This window comes from Carcharodon carcharias, chromosome 9, assembly GCF_017639515.1.
Source record: "Carcharodon carcharias isolate sCarCar2 chromosome 9, sCarCar2.pri, whole genome shotgun sequence".
Taxonomy (NCBI): Eukaryota; Metazoa; Chordata; class Chondrichthyes; order Lamniformes; family Lamnidae; genus Carcharodon; species Carcharodon carcharias.
Genome location: NC_054475.1, coordinates 38,557,860 through 38,582,049, shown reverse-complemented (window position 1 = coordinate 38,582,049; position 24,190 = coordinate 38,557,860). Strand labels below are relative to the sequence as shown.

General features: G+C 44.2%; 1 protein-coding gene across 1 annotated transcript in view; it reads right to left on the bottom strand.

The window, feature by feature from the left end:
* Window positions 1-3,235: 3,235 nt before the first annotated feature.
* The window catches only part of LOC121281772 (plakophilin-1), a 108,702-nt gene continuing 87,747 nt past the window's right edge, over window positions 3,236-24,190 (bottom strand). The window contains exon 14 of the mRNA XM_041194737.1: window positions 3,236-3,255. The gene's annotated coding sequence lies outside the window, so the exon portion shown is untranslated. The remainder of the gene's footprint in view (window positions 3,256-24,190) is intronic.

Sequence of the window (24,190 nt, the reverse complement as noted above, 5' to 3'; positions counted from 1 at the left end):
ATCAGAAACAGTGTAAAGTAGGCTACCAATTCACTATAAGCCCATTTCATACTCCTGACATTAACCAGATTCACCACCATTGTCACAAAACTGAACATTTCTAGCCTATATCTGTTGATCCATTAATTTTAATTTTTCCTCCTGGCTTTCTTATTATAATATTGTTAATCTTAAATTACGCTGATATTTTTGGTGTTCTCACATTGCTTTGCCAATTTGAAATAACAAAGTTTACTGTAGTAACATTTCAAAGAACACTGTGAATGAAAAACCAAGAACATATCTCTAATGAAAATCTATAACTTTACATCTATGACTCATGATATGATTTTAAATTTTTGAACATCTTTAGATTTGCTTGTGTGGCCGGATGGAATTAGGGGATCCTTGTTTAGCCAGGAGCAGAACTCAGGTAAGTCTGAGAAGAAAATTGGTCAGTAGGAGATCAAGGTGGGATGGGACAGAGGGCAGAGTGATCGCAGCCCAGCAGTGGCCCACAGTAACTCTGTGGAGCAATCCTGTTCTCCCAGCTCCATGTCAAGTTACATTTTTTAAAAGCTTACCTGTTTGTTGGCGGCCAGTGGAGGCTGCAGCAAACCCCTGAAAATCTGAGTGGATCTGCTCTGAAGCCTGCTAGTGCTAATTTCTCCAAAGGTGTTCCTTGGCGATAAGCCACTCGAACATATTCACGGGCCCAATGCCTGTTTTGGGCAGCCACCCTAATGATTTTAGCAGTGGCCTACTCCTGCTCCTAATTCATATATTAATATGGGAATGAATGTATAAATAGGAAAGAGGACTTCTTCCTTCTAAATTCTGTATTGTTTTGTCCCTGTTCTGCCCATAAAATGGGTGCAATGATATTGAATTTCTCCCCCTTTAACTCTGTTTCTCATTGCTTGCGCCACGTGAAGAAGCTTTGTTCAAGGTCAAATTTGCATTGAACTCCATCTGACCTTCAGTTAAAGGCAATTGAAACCAATTAGCAGGATCTGAATTACCTAATTGAAAAGACTATGTATTGTGCAAGTCTAGTAATGTATCCTAGATTTCTGATGTTCATTCTTGTATGTTGCCTCAGATGCTGCAAACTGATGACCTAATGCCTGCTTCTTGTATTGTTGGGCATAGAAGGCCACATGAGGCATCCAAAGACAGGCAGCCAGTGCAAAGAAGGCTAGAAGCGTGTGAACAAGGCTGCCGGCAAGAGTCATCAGACATTCACACATGCCCTCCCACATATCCAAAATTCTTAAAATTGTACTTTAACTTTGAGTCAGATTAATCATTTTCTTTGTAATGGCCAAACATCAGCATGAATTCTGATCCAATAGCAGGAAATTAAATTTCTCCATATACTATCTGTGCCTTGTAAAGTTGACAAGAGGCACAATTCAAGTTGCCTACAGTGATTTATTGTTTAAGAAGTTGAAAGTGGAACGTCTTATGTTGCCATAAAGCAATAAATTAAGTGTACAAAACAATGTTTGAATAGATTGCACAGAAAATTATATGAGTGTTTTAATAACCAGGAACACCAAGACAGAAATTCTTATTAACATACAAATTAGGAGCAGGAGTAGGCCACTCAGCCCCTCGAGCCTGCTCTGCCACAATAAGATCATGGCTGATCTGAATGTAACCTCAACCCCATATTCCTGCCTATCCCCAATGACATTTCACCCTCTTGTTGATCAAGAATCTATCTAGCTCTACCTTAAAAATATTCAAAGACTCTGCTTCTACCACCTTTTCAGGAAGAGAGTTCCAAAGACTCACAATCCTCAGAGAAAAAATTTCTCCTCATCTGTCGTAAATGAGCGACCCCTTATTTTTAAACCATGACCCCTAATTCTAGATTCTCCCACAAGAGGAACATCCTCTCAATATCCACCCTGTCACAACCCCTCAGGATCTTAAAGGTTTCAATTAAGTCACCTCTTACTCTTCTAACTTCTAGTGGATACAAGTCTAACCTATCTAGCCTTTCCTCATAAAACAACCCGCCCATTCCTGGTATTAGTCTCATAAACCTTCTCTGAACTGCTTCGAATGCATTTACATATTTCTTATATAGGGAGACCAATACTGTACACAATACTCCAGACATGGTCTCACTAATGCCCCGTACAACGAAAGCATAACCTCCCTACTTTGTAATCAATTTCCTTCACAATAAATGATAACATTCTATTAGCTTTCCTAATTACCTGCTGTACCGGCATATTAACCTTTTGTGATTCCTGCATTAGGACATCCAGGATACTCTCTGAGACTAAGAACTCTGCAATCTCTCTCCATTTAGATAATTCCTTTACAGGTACACTGAACAATTTCAGTAAGTCAACAATTTAAATACTTTTCAATTTTTCTGAATATTTTTCTATGTTTTCAAAAATCAATTTGGCCCAAGAGTAACTCTTTCCAGCACAAACCCATTTCCATCTGTTTCAGATGAAGTTACATTGTTTCATAGTTTACTATTGTGAGATTTGCACTCTTGATCTTGGGGTTACAAACCCAGTACCATAACCACTTGGCTATTTAAGCCAAGCTTGGCCTAAGAGTAGTTGAACCATATTTATAGAATGTGGGTGGCAGTGCCAAGGTCACATTGATTGCCCCTCCCTCAACTCAGTGTTGGTGATAATCTGAATTTTCCACATATTAAACATAGGTTGCCTTCAGGTTTCAAAAATGCTTTGTTTATTTGACGTATAAATAACAGATGACATGCCAGAATGTAATGCACCCAGTTCCTCACCTCTTAGCAACCGAACACAGAAAACGCAATCTCGGAATCCCAGGAAACGGGCTCAATTATGCAAGAGAATCATCGTATTAAGACCTTGTATTCAAACTAAAGCTCCCTGTAAAAAATAAACAGTCACCGGCAATCAAGCAATCAGAGTAAAGGCAGAGACTATTTATTAAATCAAACAAATAAAAACAAGGGGCAAAATCATCCCAGATTTGCACTAAGTGCAGTAGCGGGTGGGAAAAACTATGTTTTACCCTTTAGCCACAATGATGGCTTTTCACGCTGTATCGTCCCAATCCTGCCGCATTAATTATGCACTTCTGGGAAAAATGTCATTTTGATGGCTGGCCGGCTCTCATTCACCCGCCATGCCATCACCTCGCCACTTCCTCATGCTGGGTGCCATATTTGAAGTGCAGCCCACGCAAAATTCTCAATGCTTCCAGCCCAGGACTGCTGCACGGAAGATGTGGCCCTGAAAAACAAAAAGACTTCTGTCCCCAGGTTTAATGACGTAATGAAGTTACATTGTTTCATAGTTTACTATTGTGAGATTTGGATGCCATAGAGGCCCACCATGATGTCCTCTACCTTTCTCTGGCCACAGGATGGGCAGAAACATCACCAAGCCAGCTTGGAAGGCTGTGGCAGCAGTGGACAGTGTCAATGCCCTACAAAAGGGCTCAGCCACCCAGTGCCACAAGAGGATGAATGATCTCCTCTGTTCCGCATGGTTAAGTCACTCTTCTAATCACTGTCAACCCACACACTCACAAACCCATCCACATCCACAGGGACCTCACTCACTGCCAGTTCAAGCGACATCACCATTCACTCTCTCACAAACACATTCATTATCCTCATCCTGTCCATGGGACCACCCACCACCCACACATGCCAGGAATACTTATTATGTGGTCTGGCAGGCATCCTGCTTATACTCTCTCCATATCTATTCATGTAGGACAAGCTGGCACACAACAAGAGGGAGAGGTAGACTGGTGGAGGAATGCCCCATGGACTTTCAAGGCAGAGCTATCCATCTGGCTGGCAAGGATCTGGACCATTCCTGTGCTGACGGTGAGAATGTGGTGCTCTACCAAGTGAGGATCCAGCAGTGCAACATCCATCAGACAATCATACTGTGAGTGATGTGTCCTGTTTCACAGGCCACTGCCATGTACTAATTATCTCTCTTTGCTTTCGCAAGCACATATAGGAAACAGCCGACAGAGTCCATGACCCAGGGCCTACCTATAAGCCCTGAAGAAACCTCTTGAGAGGAATGTGAAGCACCCTCACTGAAGATGCATCACAGTGCTCACCTCATCCTTCACAAACGCAGAGACACAGACCTCGGTGGGACCTAGTTTTAGAGTAGCCTCGGGATCACAATCTGGTGAGCACATCACACTTTCTGATCCACAGCAGGTGGCGGCAGGGACTTCCCAGGTCTCCAGCAAATGGAGGATTGCTGGAGGACAGAAATTTGCTGAGTCCGAGTCAGATGACAAGCCTCTGGACTCGGTCATACCTCAATTGCTGGAGTTACAAAGACAAGCTCGGGAACATCAGGAAGGGTTTTTCGCTGCACTCCTCAGATTGAAATGTATAATGGAGGAGTCTATCCAGCTTCAGGCTGAGGTGATTGCGTCTGCATGCCAAAGCACCGAGGTCAACACTGGTAGGATGGTGGTTGCTATGGAGATCTTGGTCCAGGATGTCGCACCTGCACTGCGGCACAGCCTCAACTTCATCGCTGATGCCATTATTGGCCTCCAAAAGTGTGTATGTGAGAGGAGTGTGGGGTAGCTCGATCTCAAACCAGCTTTCCCATCTCCTCAAGGAATCAGCAAGAGGACCTTGGGCACTCATAGGGAGAGGGATCAGCAGGTGCACACCCCAGGACCATCCACCCACGTAACTCGGGGAGACTCCAGCCCAACCGAATTCCCTCTTCCTATAACCCAAGCTGGTCCAGCTCGACAGACCAAGGAGGGTGCCATTGACACACAGCAGGACCCTAAAAGCAGGCCAGGGCCCTCCAGGTCTTGACCCCCCAGAGGACGCTTCCCCAAGGTCATCACAGGCAGGCTGCAGCAGTCAGCAATCTGCCTCCACCTCCACTGTGTATGTTATGTGAGCACCTTCCCAGGGTTAGGAAGGTTAAAAAGATGTAAGCCTTTTGTTACAAAACAAATAAACTAAATTAACAAATCAAGGGACAAAGTAAAAGGCAGCCCCTTAAACAGGTTTTATTTCATGGGTGTTAATCACTTGTACATAATGTTCACTACTGTAAGTAAACTGTCAAGAATGTCTCCTTGCCGTTGGCTCCTTGCTCTGATGAGCAGTGGTCGTGTCACTCAGATGTGAAACCTTGGTTCCTGCACAAGACAAAGGCAGGTGTCTCAGTCCAGGGCCTCTTCCCTGTGCTTTGTCAGGCTTCAGACCAAAGTGATGGTCCAGCCTCAAATTCCCTGGACTCATTCCCGGTCCCTGCATCTCGATGGTGCTTGTCATGAGCAGGCGTCATAAGGTTCCACATTCTCTCTGTGTGCTCTCAGCACTTTAAATGTGGGGCTGGCCCCTATCTCATCAATATCTGTGACCAGTGATGCTGTGCTCATGAAGGGTGCTGAATACTGACAAATATTCAGCTGCTTTTAAAGTTTCATGGCTGCATCTCCATGATATGACCCTGATCACAGAGTGCAAGAAAGCTGCCCTCAGCCAGACAGCAGTCAGACATTCTCAGAGTCTATATGAAGATCTATGGAGTCTCCTCGCTGCATGTCGTCATCATCCTCCACAAATCTAGCTGCCATGAGGGCCTCCTGAGCGCACCTGCCTCATCTGGCCAGTGTGAAGGCCTCATCGCAATCATCCTTGCCTTCGAGGCCCTCCTCATCCTCACCCCACTGACTTCCTCCTCAGCTCCTGCATCTCCTCCTCAGCCAGCTCCTCCCCCCATTGCAGTGCAGTTTGGAAAGGGCACAGCAGGCAAAGATGATGCATGTGTCATGAAGCTATTAATGTATATAACATGATTGGAAAATATTTTTCTTTTAAAATAGAGGTTTAATCTGTGGCTGTGTCTTAACTGGATTAAAGCCAGCTAGTCTGGGTGCTTTGATATGTTCTAGTTTTGATATGTAAGAGAGATAACATTTATTTGCATTTTTTGAATAGAACATTCAAGAAGTGGGGTGAAAACTGACACCTATCTAGCAGATACCAAGCAAGATGTTTATATCACTAATAAAGTTGGTACAATGAAAGGGGTTTTATTGTTAGAGAGGTTTAGTTCAGAGGGTGGTGATACAATGAGAATTTACATTCAATGGGCAGTGGTAGGTATAACTTCACCAGTTTTCGGGTGTGCAGAGCAGAGACAATGAGAGTTCAAAAGACAGTTGTAAACCTCCAACTGTCTCCACAGGAACCAAAATGAAAAGAACCTCATTTTGAATTTGCAAGGTGAAAATGCTTTGCCTGGTGATTGGTTAAGTCTATGGGTTGCTGTTGTCTTAATGGAGATTAGTTTGGGAATTTGTTAAAATTATGATAGTAGTAATTTGTAGCCGTGTGTACATATAATTTAATCTGTGTAAATTAATAAAATGTTTCATTTAGTTTAATGTAAAACCTCGAGTACTGGTGGTCTGATTCCTGAATTTAAAATCACATCTCAAACATAACACTTAAAATTATAGATTATGATGCTTGTTTAAAGTTTCCCTCTGGGATTTTCAAATAATTCAGCTGTACCAACTGCATCCATCATAACCCTCTGTGGACTATATTGCAGGGCTCCACCAGACCAGTTCAGGCATCAGAATGTCATTTTCAGCAGCCTGATGGTTTGCTCCACCAAGCTGCAAGTTGTTATAACTTCACTCTGTTGCAGTCCAAGGCCACTGGTGTCATCAACCACATCCTCTGCGGGTAGCACTTGTCCCCAAGGAGCTATCCCTGCAACCTCAGTGGACCCTGGAAGATGTCAGGGACCTGTGACCAACTGATGATGTAGGGGTCGTGGAGACTCCTTGGAAACCATGTGCAGACCTGCAGGATGCGTTTGTAGTGGTCGCACACCAGCTGCACACTTAGCGAATGTAAGCCCTTGTGGTTGACATAGTTGATTGCTTGTTGCAACAGAGATCTGAGAGCCTTGTGAGTGCAGTCGATGACACTCTACACCTGTGGGAAATCCAAGATCTGGGCAAATCCAATTGCACTTACATCCTGGCTTTCCTGGTCCCATTGTGTGCTCTCGCAAAGATGACATCCATGACATCATGGGTGCATTTATGGGTGGAAGCTTCAGTGATCCCACAGAGGTCACATGTGGAGCCCTGAAATAAATCACTAGGGTAAAAATCGTGCGCCATGGTCACTTTCATGGCTATGGGCAATGGATGCCCTCCATGCCGCTGTGGCACAAAATCCTGCAGTAGCTGGCAGATGTGACCAACCAGTTCCCTAGCCATGCGTCACTGGTTCTTGGTCATCTGCAGGAGTGAAAGGTGGTGTCTGCTGACCCTAAGTCTAGCTAGATGTCAACCAGCGATGGCTTGATGTGGCTCTTCAGTAGCGTGCATGGAAGCCCCAGTCACCCCTTATTCCTGAGGTTGTTGCTCCTCCCTCTGCGCAGCCAGGCACCTCAGTCTCTCTCTTCGTCATCTTTGCTCTCTGTACTCCACAAGGCATACAGCTAGTTCACCAGGCTCCATGCTCCTGATGTAGTCCTCCTGCAGGATGAAAGAGACAGATGCGTGGGTTAGCGCGGGTGTTTTAAGAGCCTCTCTTGGTTAAGTCTGAAAGCGCATTACGCATCCTGGAGAATGCTGGCCACCATTTGGAGGGCCAGAGTTTAGTGCACTGAATGGCTGCTCGAAAACCCACCTGTCTCCGCCCCACTCTACCTGACCAATTGGCAGCAGTTTTGCCCATTGTACTGCCTGTTGTGCTCTCAGCTCAGGTGCAGGCATTCTCCTAACCTGCACTGCAAAGCTGCACTGTTAGCTTGAACTTTGGGGGAGAGTGGGATGATGACATTGCAAGGGACTCTGAGCACCTCCACCAGTGACTGCTCCTGTGCAAGGAGATTGTACAACGTGTACAGTTGTCCAACTGTTCTGCAATCCACTAAAATGCCCATTACATTGCAGTCTGTGCCCAAGGAGTGAAAAGCTTTGGAGCACTTGGTGACACTTATTTGGCTCTGCATTACTTGAGTGGGCAGATAAGCTAGAGGCCCGACTCAATGTTAACTCAATGTTAATGTTGCTGCATCTGAAATATCTCAGCTACAGAGGAATGGTCACTTTATACAAGGGTTCCCAAATGCATGGCCACTTACCTACCCCCAGCCCCACATGCTTGTGCACTACCTTCAACCACTGGGCAGCCCTTGCCTCCACCCCACCAATTTGCCTCAACTGCAGGGCAGCCCTTTCCATCAACTCCCCCTGCCCCCACCAAGGCGCCTCAACCACAGTCAGCCCTTGCAACCCCTCCAGCCCCACAACCCCTAGTCACCTCAACCACAGGGCAGCCCTTGCCATTCCCCCGTCCAAGTCGCCTAAACTGCAGGGCAGCCCTTGCCATCCCCACCCGCAACGTGCCTCAATCTTGAAGTCCAGCAGGTGACCCTCGCCAGCACTGCACAACATCACCGTGCGCTCACCTCTGAGCTCCCTACCAAGTGCAGCCTGCCAAGTGCAGATTTTTATATGCTGTTGTGAAACACACCAGTGTGCAACCAAGCTGACGTGCTCAGATGATTCTGGCGGGCTGACCTTATAATTATATGCAGACGTATTACAATGAGGTTCCTGGCATCTGACAGTGGGAAAAGCAGCCCGTCATTGACGGGCAGAGCGGACAATTGTGAACTGGTTTGTGAAACCGATTTTTTGCCTTTTCGCCATATTGTCCGCTCACGCCGCCAAACATACCCAATGCCAGCAGGCATGGAAAATTCCACCCAAGAGCTTGATAGCAAATGAGATTGATCACATGCACAATTGAAGCCTAATTTCTGCTAACTTGCTTTAATTTTAAAGCAATGCAATGAAAAACTACATAGAAGAAGACATAGAGAGATGAAACAGGTTTTAAGGAATACCAAGTGCACTGAGTAGAAACCCAAATCTACCAGCAACCTAGGGTACAGATACAGTACAATAGTTGAACATGAATGAATCCCCTGACCTCTCATTTTAACCCAGATTGCAACAATCAGAATTCTACAATAAATAGTAAGGGAGCTAATTCTAAAGGACTGAATTGAAGCTTGAGGAAAAAGCATCACATTCCCATTTTAAGCACAAATATCCTTCAACCTGAGTATAATTAAAATTTCTGCACATATTCTTAAGTCAATAAAATTATACTTAAGACTTGTCAGACAAATAAATCTCTGGACGCTCTGATAGATTTTAGGAGTGTTAGCTAAAGTCCTCCCTTCATGCAAGGTGGTGAGATGAGGTGGGATGGAATAGGGTGGGCAACGCAGCCTGATAAGTACTGATATGAGTAAACCTGCAAAGCAACAAGCTGCTTGAGGAAGGAGTCCAGATAATTCTTAAGATTCTTGCTCTCCATAATGTAGTTTATCTAAGTCCAAGTCTTTTTGATGTTGCCAATAGGTAAAGGAATGTTAAAGACTTTTTCTGCCTGATCTCTGGCTTCAGTTATACTGTCGTTTTTGCCTTGTTGTTAAATGGCTTCTGCTCAGACACAGCAGAATGTGGCGATACCCTGGAGGAGGCTACTTTGCTTTGACAATGTATGCAGCATAGTGTGGTGTGAAACTAATTAAATAAGCTCCTCAGAGGGTGCAGGGGTCATATAAGTGTTTTGTGTGTTTGTCGCTCCTGTCTCTGCTCTGAGAACATTTACCACCTGTACGCAGTTTCCTGCTCTCACATACCAAGGTCTTGAATCTGACTCTATAGGCTGGATTGGTGCATTGGTGAGGCCAGGGTGAGTGACAAGCTTGCGAGCTGAGGTTCAGAGAGATTTTAGCGCCCTGGCATATGCAAGATTGTGAATCCCAACCCAGCTAGAGTCACTGCCTGTACAGCCAGCAGGATCAAGGATTCAAGTAGCAGCAGGCCTCCACATGTGATAATGGACCCTGGAAGAAGGTATATTCAGCAGGGTCTGTGGGGGAAGCCAAGGACAGGGTGCATGCCAAGGTTTCTTTATGGGACCAAAAAGAGCTTTCATACTCCTTCTGATCCAGAGAGAAACTAAAAATATTTAAGCCATCCCCGTGTTGGATCTTTCTGGCCTTGACTGCTGTTCCTGGTAGGTGTGCTATTGTTGTGAATCCCCACCCCAAATATTTTTACGTCTCCACGTTTCTCTCCTCCATAAAGGGGAAGGGGAAATTAGGGAAAGTAATAAAAAGTTTAGTCAAAGAGATCAAGGAAGAGCAGGCAGAGTTTGAAGAATGAATCCCAGAGCGTAGGAATGAGAGAGCTGAAAGTTTTGCCACCAATGATGGCAGGCAAAGGGTGGAGTGATGGCCAGTGAGCTAGACTCAGGAACGATGGGAACAGATGTAGGGCTAGCAAAGGTTTCAGTAATAGGTTGGAGTGAGAGGATGGACTGATTTAAAGTTGGGAGTGAGTACTTTAGATTTGTGGATTTAGGGTTGAGAAGCCATTGTGTATCAGCAGAACTGGGAATTGACAAAAGGGTCTTAGTATGGGATAGGATATTTGCAGCACATGTTGCAAAGTTGAAATAGCACACAAAAGACTGTTAAGGAAAACATTGAATTGTCATGTATAGTGTTGACAAAGTCATGAATAAAGAGGGAATAGATTGAAGAGCAGAGCTAGGTAATATTGTAGAGGTGAAAGTAGGTAGTGCTTTTCAAGAATAGTAGCTTAGTTCAGAGTTAAACAGGACTCTGAAGTTGCAAATAGTTTGTTTGAATCTGGAACACTGGCTACCAAAGAGCAGGAGGGATTCAGTGAATTTGTCAAAGTCACCCTCCATACTATTTTTTAACTGATTTCCAATTACACTCCCTGGAATGTTTTACCATATTCTATACAAGTGCATATTTTTGTTCTTGCTTGGCCTGATGGGCTACTCCCCTGTTCAGGCCTCAGTCTAAAATGGCAGATCAAGGCCCCATGATGATATTGCCTAACTTATAAATTTAAGACTTCCCCAGTAGTTTGGGGCTGGAGTCCTTTTGACCGAACCAGGGTGGGAAAGGAATGAGCAAGCCTTCTATTTCATTTCAATTGCACTCCCCACAGTGGGGATGGGGGTGGGGGGGGGGGGTGGTGCCGGGGGAGGTGGAGGGATTCTGTTCACTTTCCCAACCTCTGAAATTGCCTTATTCAAACTTCCCTAATATCAAACTTTGACAAATTCACTGAATCCCTCCTGCTCTTTGGTAGCCAGTGTTCCAGATTCAAACAAACTGTTTGCAACTTCAGAGTCCTGTTTAACTCTGAACTAAGCTACTATTCTTGAAAAGCACTACCTACTTCTACATATTACCTAGCTCTGCTCCTCAATCCAATCCCTCTTTATCATGACTTTGTCACCACTATACATGACAATCCAATGTTTTATTTAATAGTCTCTTGTGCACTATTTCAACTTTTGCAACATGTGCTGCAAATATCCTATCCCATACTAAGACCCTTTTGTCATTTCCCAGCTCTGCTGATACACAATGCCTTCTCAACCCTAGATCCACAAATTTAAATTCCTCACTCTCAACTTTAAATCACTCCATGCTCTCACTCCAACCTACCACTGAAACCTTTGCTAGCCCTACATCTGTTCCCATCGTTCCTAAGTCTAGCTCATTGGCCATCTCTCCACCCTTTGCCTGCTATCGTTGGTGGCAAAACTTTCAGCTCTCTCATTCCTATGCTCTGGGATTCATTCTTCAAACTCTGCCTGCCTTCCTTGATCTCTTTGACTAAACTTTTTATTACTTTCCCTAATTTCTCCTTCCTCATCTCAACATCTGTTTCCTTGGGTATTGTCTACATTAAGTGTGTATTTAAATGCACATCTTGCATTGTTGTTATTTGTAAGCATGTATGAAGCTCTGTCATGGATTAGAGAATTGGAGCTGGATCCCCTTTAGGGCAGGTTTGCCACTGGAGATGTGTTAGAATGAACCATTTCCTGTCACCCCAGTCTTGCTGTAAACCCTTACCCCATTTTCATAGACAGGATCCATTATAGATGGAGGTCAAGCTCCCATTGGCAACTCTGCTTTGTAGACAGAGCCCACCATTGCTAGGAAGCAGAGTCATAAGCGCTGCAGTAGGACAGAACCAAAGGAACAAGAGTCTGCATTAGAGAGGAATAAAGCTATTGAAAATTTTTTTGGAAATTCAGAGTCCCTCACTGAACACATATATCCTTGGGAATAGATGTGGTATAGAAAAGAGGGAGGTGTGTTTTCAGTTAGGCACCCTTCCTTCAACAGAGCCATAAACTGGCTTTTCATTTCCACACCACATCCCTTTTCTGGAGGCATGGAAATTACCCACTTTGCCTGGTCCACCATCATTTAAATGCAATATTGTATTTAAGGGATGGGTAGCTGAGTTGCTGGGAGGGGGGAGGGGATAGAAAGGACATTTTCAGTTGCACTGTAAGGATCAGAGATCTTTTGGAAGGCCTTTCTGCCCCATTTTACTATTTCTTCCACCGATATAGTCACTTAGTTCCAAGTTGTAGACTCTGTGCCAGGCAATTTATAAAATAAAATACCACCAGCTATGACATATTGTAAGTAGCATTCACACCACACAAGAACTAGGCAATAATCATCCCCAACAAGAGTCTAGCCACCTCTCCTTGATATCCAGTGACATTGCCATCATCAAATTCCCAACCATCAGCTTCCTAGCAGAGTCATCACTTTTTTTCATACCTGTTCATGGAATGTGGGTGTTGCTGGCTAGGCCAACATTTATTGTCCATCGCTTTACCAGAAATGTAACTGGACAAGCCATATAATTACCATGGTTACAAGAGCAGGACAGAGGTTAGGCAAGTGCATCTCCTCCTGACTCCCAAAAGCTTTTCCACCATCTATATAGCACAAGTCAGGAGTTTTGGTGGAATACTCTCCACTTGCCTTGATGGGTGCAACTCCAACAATACTCAAGAAGCTTGACACCACCCAAGACACAGCAGTCCGCCTGATTGGCACACCAGCCACTACCTTAAACATTCACTCCCTCCACCACTTGCTCAAAGAGTCAACAGCCTGTACCACTACAAGATGCACTGCAGCAACTCACCAATTAAGGCTTCTTTAGCAGCACCTCATAAACCCATGGACTCTACTAACTAGAAGGACAAGGGCAGCAGGCGAATGAGAACACTACCACTTGCAAGTTCCCCTCCAAATTAACCTGACTTGGAACTATGTCATTGTCCCTTCACTGTCACTGGGTTAATATCCTGGAACTCCCTATTTAACTGAATGAGTGCAGTTCCAACAATGCTCAAGATGCTTGACACCATCCAGGACAAAAGCAGCTTGCTTGAATTGCACCCCACCCACAAACATTCACTCCCTCCACCACTGGCGAACAGTAGCAGCAGTGTGTACCATCTACAGATGCACTGAGGAACTCAGTAAACATCCTTTGGCAGCACTTTACAAACCCATGACTGCTACCAAGGACAAGGGAGCAGACGCATGGGAACACGACCACTTGGAAGTTCCCCTCCAAACCACTCACCAACCTGACTTGGAAATATATTGCCGTTCCTTCACTGTCACTGGGTCAAAATCCTGGAAATCCCTCCCTAACAGCACTGTGGGTGTACCTACATCACATGGACTGCAGTGGTTCTAGAAGGCAGCTCATCACCAACTTCTCAAGGGCACTTAGGGATGGGCAATAAATGCTGGCCTAGACAGCGACGCCCACATCCCATGAACAAATAATTTTTAAAAAGCACATTGAAGTACCTTCACCAGACCACAGCAGCTCAAAAAGAAAGTTTGCTAACACCTTCTCAAGAGCATTTAGGAATGTTGGCCTTGCCCACGTATCATGAATAAATAATTTTAAAAAAATCTACTGCAGTCTTGGCTTGAGTTATATTTAGCATATAGTGAGAGAATAGTTAGCTCTTTTATGTATTGGCACCTGTGCAAAAATGACTTGCTTGCTGTGTTACAATCAGAATAAAATAGTTAACAACAAAGATTGGCTGATTAAAAATCTCTGCTGAACTCACAAATTTCTATTGTATAATTTAAGTAAGTCATGCCACTGAAATTTCTTTCACTGCTGCCACATTTTGCTGAAGTCAATATTTGTTGATCGATAGATCACAGTTCATAATTACTCCACCATATGAACATACAGACATACAAAATAGAAACAGAATCGATCATTTGGCCCCTTGAGCCAGCTCCGCCAGTCAATAAGATCATGGCTGATCTGTTTGTATTTCTAATTCCACTTTCCCATCTTTATCTCACGATAACCTTTGATTCCCTTGCCTAACAAGAATCTATCTCCCTCTGCCTTAAAGATATCCAATGATCCCACCTCCATTGCCTTCTAAGGCAGAGAGTTCCAAAGTCACAGAACTCTCTGAGAGAAAAAAACTTCTCATCTCTCCAAAAAGGGAAACCCCTAATTTTAAAACAGTGCCCCCAAGTTCTGGACTCACCCACAAGAGGAAACATCATTTCCACATCCAGCTTGTCAAGACCTTTCAGGGTCTTATATACTTCAACCAAGTTACTTCTTTGCTAAACTCCAGTGGAAACAAGCACAGCCTGTCCAACCTATTCTCATAAGACAACCCGCTTAATTGAGGTATCAATCTAGTAAACCTCTTCTGAACTGCCTCCAACACATTTACATCCTTCCTTAAATAAGGAGACCAAAACTGCTCATAGTATTTGAGATGTGGCCCTGTACAACTGAAGCATAACATCCTTACATTTATGTTCAATTCCTCTCATAATAAAGGATAGTATTCCATTAGCCTTCTTAATTACTTGTTGTACCTGCATACAAACTTTTTGTGACTCATGCACCAGAACACCTAGATTCCTCTGCATCTTGGAATTCTGTAGTCATTCTCCATTTAAGTAATGCTCTGCTTTTTTATTCTTCCTGTCAAAGTGAATAACTTCACATTTTCCCACATTATACTCCATCTTCCAGATTTTTGCCCACTCACTCAACCTATCTATATCCATCTGCAATCTTCTTATGCCCTCATCACAATATATTATCCTACCTATCTTTGTGCCATCTGAAAATTTAGCTACCATGCATTTGCTCCCATTGATATAAATTGTAAAAAGGCCTCAACAAAGAGTCCTGCAGGACTCCACTTGTTAACTCCTGCCAATGAGAAAATGACCCATTTATACACTGTCTGTTTTCTGCCAGCCAGCCAATCTTTTATCCATGCCAATATGTTACCCACTACACTATGAGCTTTTATTTTTCGCAATAACCTTTGATCTGGCACCTTATCAATTGCCTTCTGGAAAATCCAAGTATAGTACATCTACAGGCTCCCCTTTATCCACAGCGCAAGTTAGTCCTTCAAAGAATTCTAATAAACTGGTTGAACACGATTCCCCTTTCACAAAACCATGCTGACTCTTCCTAATTACCTTGGGCAGAATTTTGCCCTCGGTCAGGTGGACACGGTGGACGGGCCTGGGAGCTTGCAATCCGATCCCAAAATGGATTTCACGTTGGGCGGCCAATTAACGGCCAGCCAACATGAAATGCGCGCTGCAGCGCTCAGCGTTGCCGAGTGGGTGTGACAGGAGCGAGAGCGCTAATGTTTATGCATGCACGTGGGTGTGTGCAGTAAAAGCTCCAGAGCTGCTTCAGGGAGCTGAAAATTTTTATCAATATAAATAAACAATTTTAAAATAATGAAAACATGTCCCCTCATGTGACTTTGTCACATGAGCAGGGACATGTGAAATATGAGTGCAAAAAGTTTTTATTGTTTTTAATCACTGGACGAAACCTCATCCTGCCCATAGATGAGGTTTCGCCAAAAATGCAAAGGCCGCTTTGCTTTTTTGTCCACCCACCAACTGAACGGTTGGACAGGCAGCAAAAAATTCCAAACAATTAGTTGATTAAGGGCCTTAATTGGCAGCTTAATTGTCGGTGGGTGTGCTGCTGACTCCTGAGCATGTCTGCTGACTGAAATATCGTACGAGTGCGTGATAGCGTTGGACGTAAAATTCAATCAAATTGTGGTCATTGCTACCTTGGGTTGCCTTTACTCTGAGGTCATTAATTAATCCTGTCACACTACACAATACTAAATCTAATATAACCTGCTGCTCTAAGAAACTATCTCAAAAGTATTCTATGAACTCCTCATCCTGGCTACTATGCCAATCTGATTTTTCCAGTTTTCCAGTAGGTTAAAATCACCCATAATTATTGCCATCCCTTTGTCACAAGCACTCAATATTTCTTCTTGTATTCTTTGTCCTACATTGTGGTTATTGTTAGGGAGCCTGTCGACCACTCCCACTTGTGACTTCTTTCCCCTGTTATTCTTCATCTCCACCTAAACTGATTCCACATCCTGACCTCCTGAACCAAGGTCATCGATAACTATTGCACCAATGCCATCTTTAATTAACAGTGCTACCCTTCTACCTTTACCTACCTTAATACTATTCTTGACTGTCATATATCCCTCAATATTCAGGACCTAATCATTGTCATCGTGTAGCTATGACTCTGTAATGGTGATCAGGTTACTTACTTCAGTGTAGACTATCAATTCATTTTCTTTTTTATGAATGCTACGTGCATTCAAACAGAGCCTTTAGTTTTGACCTTTTGTTATCTTTGTAACTTCTATTCTTGACTGTTGGTGTATTCTTAGGTTTATTTCTCTTTTTCCCTTCCTGTCGTTCTCTGACCCGCATTTCCCATATTACTAGTTTGCTCTCCTGCTTTGATTCTTCGCCATGACTTGCAACATCTACTCAAGCTTGATCCCTCACAGCCCTTGTTTCATTTAAAACCTCTTTACTTCCCTAGTTATGTGGCTCAATGGAACACTGGTCCTAGCACGGTTCAGGTATAGACTGTCCCAAAGGTACAGCCTCCACTTTCCCCAGTACTGATGCCAGTACCCCACAAACCAGAACCCACTTCTCCCACACCAGTCTTTGAGCCACGCTTTCATCTCTCTAATTGTATTTGCCCTATGTCAATTTGCATGCGACTCAGGAAATAATCCAGAAATTATTACCTTGAGGTTCTGCTTTTTAACTTGGTGCCTAACTCCTCATACTGACCATGCAGGACCTCTTTCCTAGTTCTAACTATGTCGTTGGTACCTACATGGACCATGACAACTGCATCCTCCCCCTCCCACTCCAAGTTCCTCCCCAGACCTGGGCAGATGTCCCGAACTCCGGCATCAGGCAGGCAACACAGCTGCCTGAACTCTTGCTACCACTGCATTCCTAGTTGCTCCCCCTGCTTGAACGGATTCCTGTACCATGGTGCCATGGCCAGCCTGCTCATCCAACTTGCAGCTCTCCCTTCAGACACATTTTGAACACCTCAAACCAGTTTGACAATTGCAATATCTGAGGCTCTTCCACTCCTGTCTGCGCAGTCCCTTTACCTGCCTCGCTCATGGTCACAACCTCCTGTCCCTCACTGTTGGCCAAAACAGATGACCCTATTCTAAGACGTGTGACCATCTTCTGGAACATGTCCTAGTATTTCTTCTCCTCCCTTATACTGTGCAGTTCGGCTTCCAGATCAATAATCCTGATCCTAAATTCCTTTAGCTGCTTACACTTTCTGCAGATGTGTTTGTCTTGGATAGCCTTGGGGTCCAAAAGTGCCCACATTCCACAGAAACAACATAACACCTGTCCTGCCATTGTTAGGTATGTTATTTAGTTAATTTAATTAAGTTAGAATAATTCCTATGTATACTCTAATTTACAATGCTTACTAGTACCGCTCACAAATAAAACAAAAGGTTATACGATATTTAATTGCACTGGTATGTATTTTAGGGATTTATTTTAATTATTTTATTTTAACACTTTTTTAAAACACTTTTATTTTAACCATTTTACTTTATATTTATTTTTATTTTAGTTTAGTTTTAGTTCTTGTTATTTACAGATCTAACTTAACTCCTGAATCCTAACTTGGCTATTAACATACTGCCTATTACATCAGACACTCACCGGCCAATCAACTTACTAGTTTCCTGTGATATCACAGTTTTTTTTAAACTCAGTTTCTTCAGCAGCTGAGATGGTGCTCCTGATAGTCTTTGTTCAGCTCCCAGGTAGGAAAGACTGCACTCCGATACCCGGGCTCTATTTATGCCTCTCCCTACTCCTGACTTCCCCTGTTCAACTCCCAGGTAGGAAAGGCTGCTACCCGCTCCCCGGCCTCTATTTATGCCGCTCCTGACTGCCTCTGTTTAGCTCCCACGTCTTCAGCTTACAAGAAAAAAAACACATTTGTGAACAGTCATAGTGCATTGGGTAAGCCAGGTTTATCTGATATCTGAATGACAAAGGGAAATAAAACTGGAGTATTGTGTCCAGTTCTGGGCATTACATTTTAGGAAGGACATAAAGACATTTGAGAGTGCAATGAAAAGACTCGTGAGAATGGTTCCAGGGATGAGGAACTTCAGTTATATAGAAAGATTGAAGAAGTTGGGACTGATCTTGGCAGAGAAGGTTCAGGGGAGATTTGATAGAGGTATTCAAAATCACAAGGAGTCTGGATAAAGTAGATAGGGAGAAACTGGTCCCATTGGTGGAAGGAGAGAGAACTAAAGGGAAAAGCAGAAAACTGCAGATGCTGAAAACCTGAAATTAAAACAGAAAATGTGGGAGATACCCAGCATGTCTGGCAGAACTGTGGAGAGATAAACAGAGTTTACGTTTCAGGTCGATGACCTTTCATCAGACTGAGAAAAGTTGGAAAGGTAATAGGTTTTGAACAAGAACATAAGGAAGGTCTGTGATAGGGCAAAATATAAAAGGGATTGAATGACAGAAGTGATAGTCACAGGGCCAAAGGAAATAGTGATGAGGTAGGAAAATAAACAAAGAAATGCAAGGTGTGCCTAGAGCAGGTGTACTGCTGACTGAAAGCAAAAATTAGAATAAAACTAAAACAAGCAAAGAGAAGGAAACAAAATATTGTCTGAAATTGTTGAACTCAATGAGCTTCAATGAAACAGTGCAGTAGGCCGAGGGCAGAAATGTCAGTGTGAGAGCAAGGTGGAGAATTAAAATGACAGGCCACGAGAAGCTCAGGGTTATACTTGCGTACAGAACAGAGGTATTCTGCATAGTAATCACCCAATCTGTGTTTGCTCTCCTCAGTGTGGAGGAGTCCACATTGTGAGCAGTGAATACAATAGACTAGATTGAAAGAAGTACATGTAAATCACTGCTTCACCTGGAATGCATGCTTGTGGATTGGACGGCGAGGAGAGAGGAGGTAAAAAGGCAGGATATCACAGAGGGAAAGGTCGGTCCAGACGGCTGAAAGGGGGAAGATGGCATCACTCTGGAGGTGATTGAAGTCGCATAAAATCATCCATTGAATATGGAGGCTAATAGGATGGAAAGTGAAGATAAGGGAAACCCTATTGTAGTTAGATCATAAGATGTAGGAGCAGAGTAGGCCATTCAGCTCATTGAATCTGCTCTACCATTCAATGAGATCATGGCTGATCTGATAATCCTCAACTCCATTTTCCTGCCTTTTCCCCATAACATTGGCGGGGCCCGCTCGCTGATGTGTAAAATGACATGGGGTGATGGGTGGAATTCCCAACATCACCCCATGTCATTTCTATTTTCAGGTCGGTGGGAGCGCACCTGAGTTGGGTGCACAACCGCCGACCTGTCAATGGCCTATTAAGGCTATTAGAAAACCAATTTGGCTCATTAATGGACCTGCCCGTCCAACTGTAAGGTTGGCAAGCAGGCCGGGAGCCCAAGCGGGCTTGCGAAAAAACATGAAATCTCATTCACTGGTGGGATGAGATTTCATGAGGGTATTTAAATTTTAATGAAAGGTTTAAATAAAAGTTATGGACATGTCCCAACTCATGTGACAGTGTCACATGAGGGGACATTGCAGGGAAAATCTTTAAACTCCTTCATTAAAAGTCAAAAATCTGAGCTGATCTCCCTGAGGCAGCACTTAGTCTCAGGGAGATTTGTGCGCTATTTCGCACGCGTGCGCGAAAGATCGCACTCCCGGCTGAAGGAATCACCCCCCCCACACAGGGAGCGCATAGGGCTTCCTGGCAGACACACCCACATAAAATGTCAGCACGCCCCCATTGGGAACCTGCCCGCTCGCACCTGCACCCACTTGTCCCCCCCTGACGGGGGAAAGTTTTGCCCTTACTGATTAAAAATCTGTCTATCTCAGCCTTCTGTGGTAAAGAATTCCACAGATTCACTAACCTCTGGGAAAAGAAATTCCTCCTCATCTCTGTCTTAAATGGTGCCTCTTTATTTTCCTGAGCTTATTTTATATAAATATATAAATCTATAGTTTAATTACAATAACTGGATATGACTTTTGGAACAATCAAACCCATCCTCCCACAGTCCCATGTACACCCTCCTCTCCTACAGTACCTTCCTTCTCTATGGATTGTTCTTAAGTCAGTCTCTACTCTCAGGATCGTGGTGGTGTAGACAGATGACGTTTATATAGATTGGAGGGATTGTCAATGCCTTTTGAACACCTTCCAGCTGTTTTTTGGATGGAAGGATATTGACCCCTTACTCTGAGATTATGTCCTCTGGTCCTAGGCTCCGTCACAGGGGGAAACAACCTCTTAGCATCTACCCTGTCAAGCCCCCGAAGAATTTTATGCTTCAAGAAGGTGGCCTCTCATTATTCTAAACTCCAGTACATACAGGCCCAACCGACTCAACCTCTCCTCATAAGAAAATCCCTCCATACCCAGGATCAACCTAGTCAACCTCCTCTGGACTGCCTCCAACGCCAGTATGTTTTTCTTTAGTATGTTCTCCTTAGATAAGGGGACCAAAACTATTCACATTATTCTAGGTGTGGTCTAACTGGTGCCTTGTATAGTTTTAGCAGGACTTCCCAGGGCAGAATCTTTGTGTCGGCGAGTAAGGGCGGGCACCACTTGCTGACGCGGAAACTGACATGTGGTGACGTTGGCTGTGTCCCCCGACATCACTGCGCGTCATTCAAATATTCAGTTCGGTGGGTGCGAACTGGAATCGGCTGCTTGCCCGGCGAACAGTCGAAGGCCTATTAAGATCATTTAAATATCAATTAAAATACTTAACTGAGCTGCCCGTCCAACCTTAAGGTTGGTGGGCAGGCAAAGAGCCCAGGCAGCCTTCGCATTTGTCATGAAACCTCATCCACATGCAGGATGAGATTTCATGAAGGTTTTTAAAGTTTAATAACATTTTTTAATACAATTCATTGACATGTCCCAGCTCATGTGACACTGTCACATGAGGGGACATCTCTTAAAACATTTTTTTTGTCTTTATTAAAATTTTTAAAAATTAAACTGATCTGCCTGAGGCAGCTCTTTGCCTCAGGGAGATTTCTGTGCTCTTTCGTGCACATGCATGGAAGAGTGCAGGCCCCCACTCAGTCCATTCCCCCCTGGCTGCACAGGCAGTGCTCAGCTTTTCTGGGTGCGTGACACACTGGGTGGGCTTTAATTGGCTCGGCCATGTAAATTGGCGGCGCGCAGTGATCTGCTGCACACCTGCCCACGCCCACACCCGCCCGCGCCCACTCCCGCCCAGCTCCCCTCCACCCCCCAACGGGGATAAAATTCTCCCCCCTATTTTTATACTCCATTCCCTTTGAAATAAAGGCCAACATTCCATTTGCCTTCCCTGTTACCTGCTGAACTTGTAGGCTAGCTTTTTGGGATTCATGCATAAGGACTCCCAAACCCCTGTGCTGCAGCTTTCTGCAGCCTTTCTCCATTTAAATAATATTCAGCTCCTCTATTCTTCCTGCCAAAGTTCCTAACCTCACATTTTCCCACATTACATTCCATCTGCCAAGTTTTTGCCCATTCACTTAACCTGTCTATATCCCTCTGTAGACTCTTCGTGTCACCCTCATCACTTGCCTTCTTACCTGTATTTTGTGTCATCTGCAAACTTGGTGATTGTACATTCACTTCCCTCATCCAAGCCATTAATGTATTTTTTAAATATTTGTGACGCCAGCACTGATCCCTAGTTACAGGTTGCCATCCTGAAAATGCCCCCCATATCCCAACTCTCTGTCTCCTATTAGTTAGCCAATCCTCAATCCATGCTAATATACTACCCCCAACATCATGGGCTCTTATCTTATTAAGATTATCTTATCTTATTATGTGTGGTACTTTATTGAATGCCTTTTGGAAATCCAAATATATTACATTTACTGGCTCCCCTTTATCTATCCTGCTTGATACCTCCCCAAAGAATTCTAATAAATTCATCAGGCATGATTTTTCCTTTATGAAGCTATGTTGACTCTGCTTGATTATATTATGCATTTCTAAATGCATTGCTATCACATCCTCTGTAATAGACTCTAACATTTTCCCAATGACAGATGTTAAGCTAACTGGCCTATAGTTACCTGTTTTTTTGTCTCCCTCCCTTTTTGAATAAGGGTGTTACATTGGCAGTTTTCCAATTCTCTAGAACTTTTCCAGATTCTAAGGATTCTTGGAAGATTACTACCAGTGCATCCACTAGTTCCCTTAATATCCTAAGATGCAAGCCATCAGGTCCAGCGGACTTATCGGACTCTAACCCCATTAGTTTCCCTTGTGCTTTTTCTCTAGTGATAATTAATGTATTTATTTCCTCCCCTGCTTTTGCCCCTTGACTATTTGGTATTTTTGGAATGCTATTCGTGTCTTCTGCCATGAAGACTGATGCAAAGTATTTATTCAACTCCTCTGCCATTTCCTGGTTTCCCATTATTATTTCTCCAGCCTTATTCTCTAAAGGACCTATGATCACTTTGGCCTCTTCCTATTTATATAGTTAAAGAAGCTCTTACTGTCTGTTTTTATATTACTTGCGCTCATCACTACCAGTTCACCACCGCTGCTTGGGAGACAACAGCCGCCAGGATTCGCTCTACCCCTGCTCTGGCTGCAGGGTGGGCAGCCAAGTCCCCAACCTGGCTTGGGAGGCGGTGGTAGTGCAAACGCCCTGCAGAGAAGGACAGCCACCCAGGATATCCGCAAAAGGATAATCTCTTCCATTCCGCCAGGGTAAGTCACTCTTTTCATCACTCGCAACTCACACACTCACAAACCCATCACACACCCACAGGGTCCTTACTCACTGCCAGTGCAAGGGACATCACCATTCACTCTTTCACACACACCGTCATTATCCTCATCCCATCCATGGGATCACTCACCATCCACACAGGCCAGGCATACCTATCATCTGGCCCAGCAGGCCTCCCCATCTCTATCTATGCAGGACAAACTGGCTCACAATAGGAGGAAAAGATCACAGACTGGTGGAGGGATGCCGGAATTCAAAGTTCTCACAGCATTTGAAAACAGAGCCATCCAGCTGGCCAGTGATAACCGGGACCAGTCCTGTGCTGATGGTGAGGTCAGCGTTGCTCTACCAAGTCAGGATCTGGCAGCGAAACATCCATCAGACAACATTGCCGTGAGTGATGTGCCCTCTTTCACAGGCCACTGCCATAGACTAATTATCTCCCCTTCTGGGAAGCAGCCGACAGAGTCCACGACCCAGAGCCTACAAGCAAGCTCCGAAGAAACCTCTGAAGAGGGATCTGATGGCATCCTCCCTGAAGTCCTGTCACAGTGCTCACCCACACCCTCCACCAGTGTAGAGAGACACACCTCGCTGGGACTTAGCTTTAGAGTAGCCTTGGAATTACAATCTGGTGAGCACATCGTACTTTCTGATCCACAGCAGGCGGAGGCAGGGACTTCCCAGGTCCCCGGCACTCAGAGGACTGCTGGAGGTCAGACGTTGCTGAGTTCAGGTCAGATGACGAGCCTCTGGACTTGGTCATGTCACAGTTGCTGGAGCTGCAAAGGCAAGCTTGGGAATAACAGGAAGGGATGTCTGCTGCACTCCTCAGGTTGCAAAACATGATGGAGGAGTCCGTCTGTCTTCAGACCGAGGTGATAGTGCCAGCATTGCAATGCACTGAAGTCAACACTGGCAGGATGGTAGCCGCCATGGAGATCTTGGTCCAGGATGTCACTCATGCACAGTTGTTTCCGACCCAAGTTTCTCACTCTCAAACTGAATGCTAAATTCTACCATGTTATGGTCACTGTTTCCTTGGGGATCTTATACTCTGAGATCATTTATTA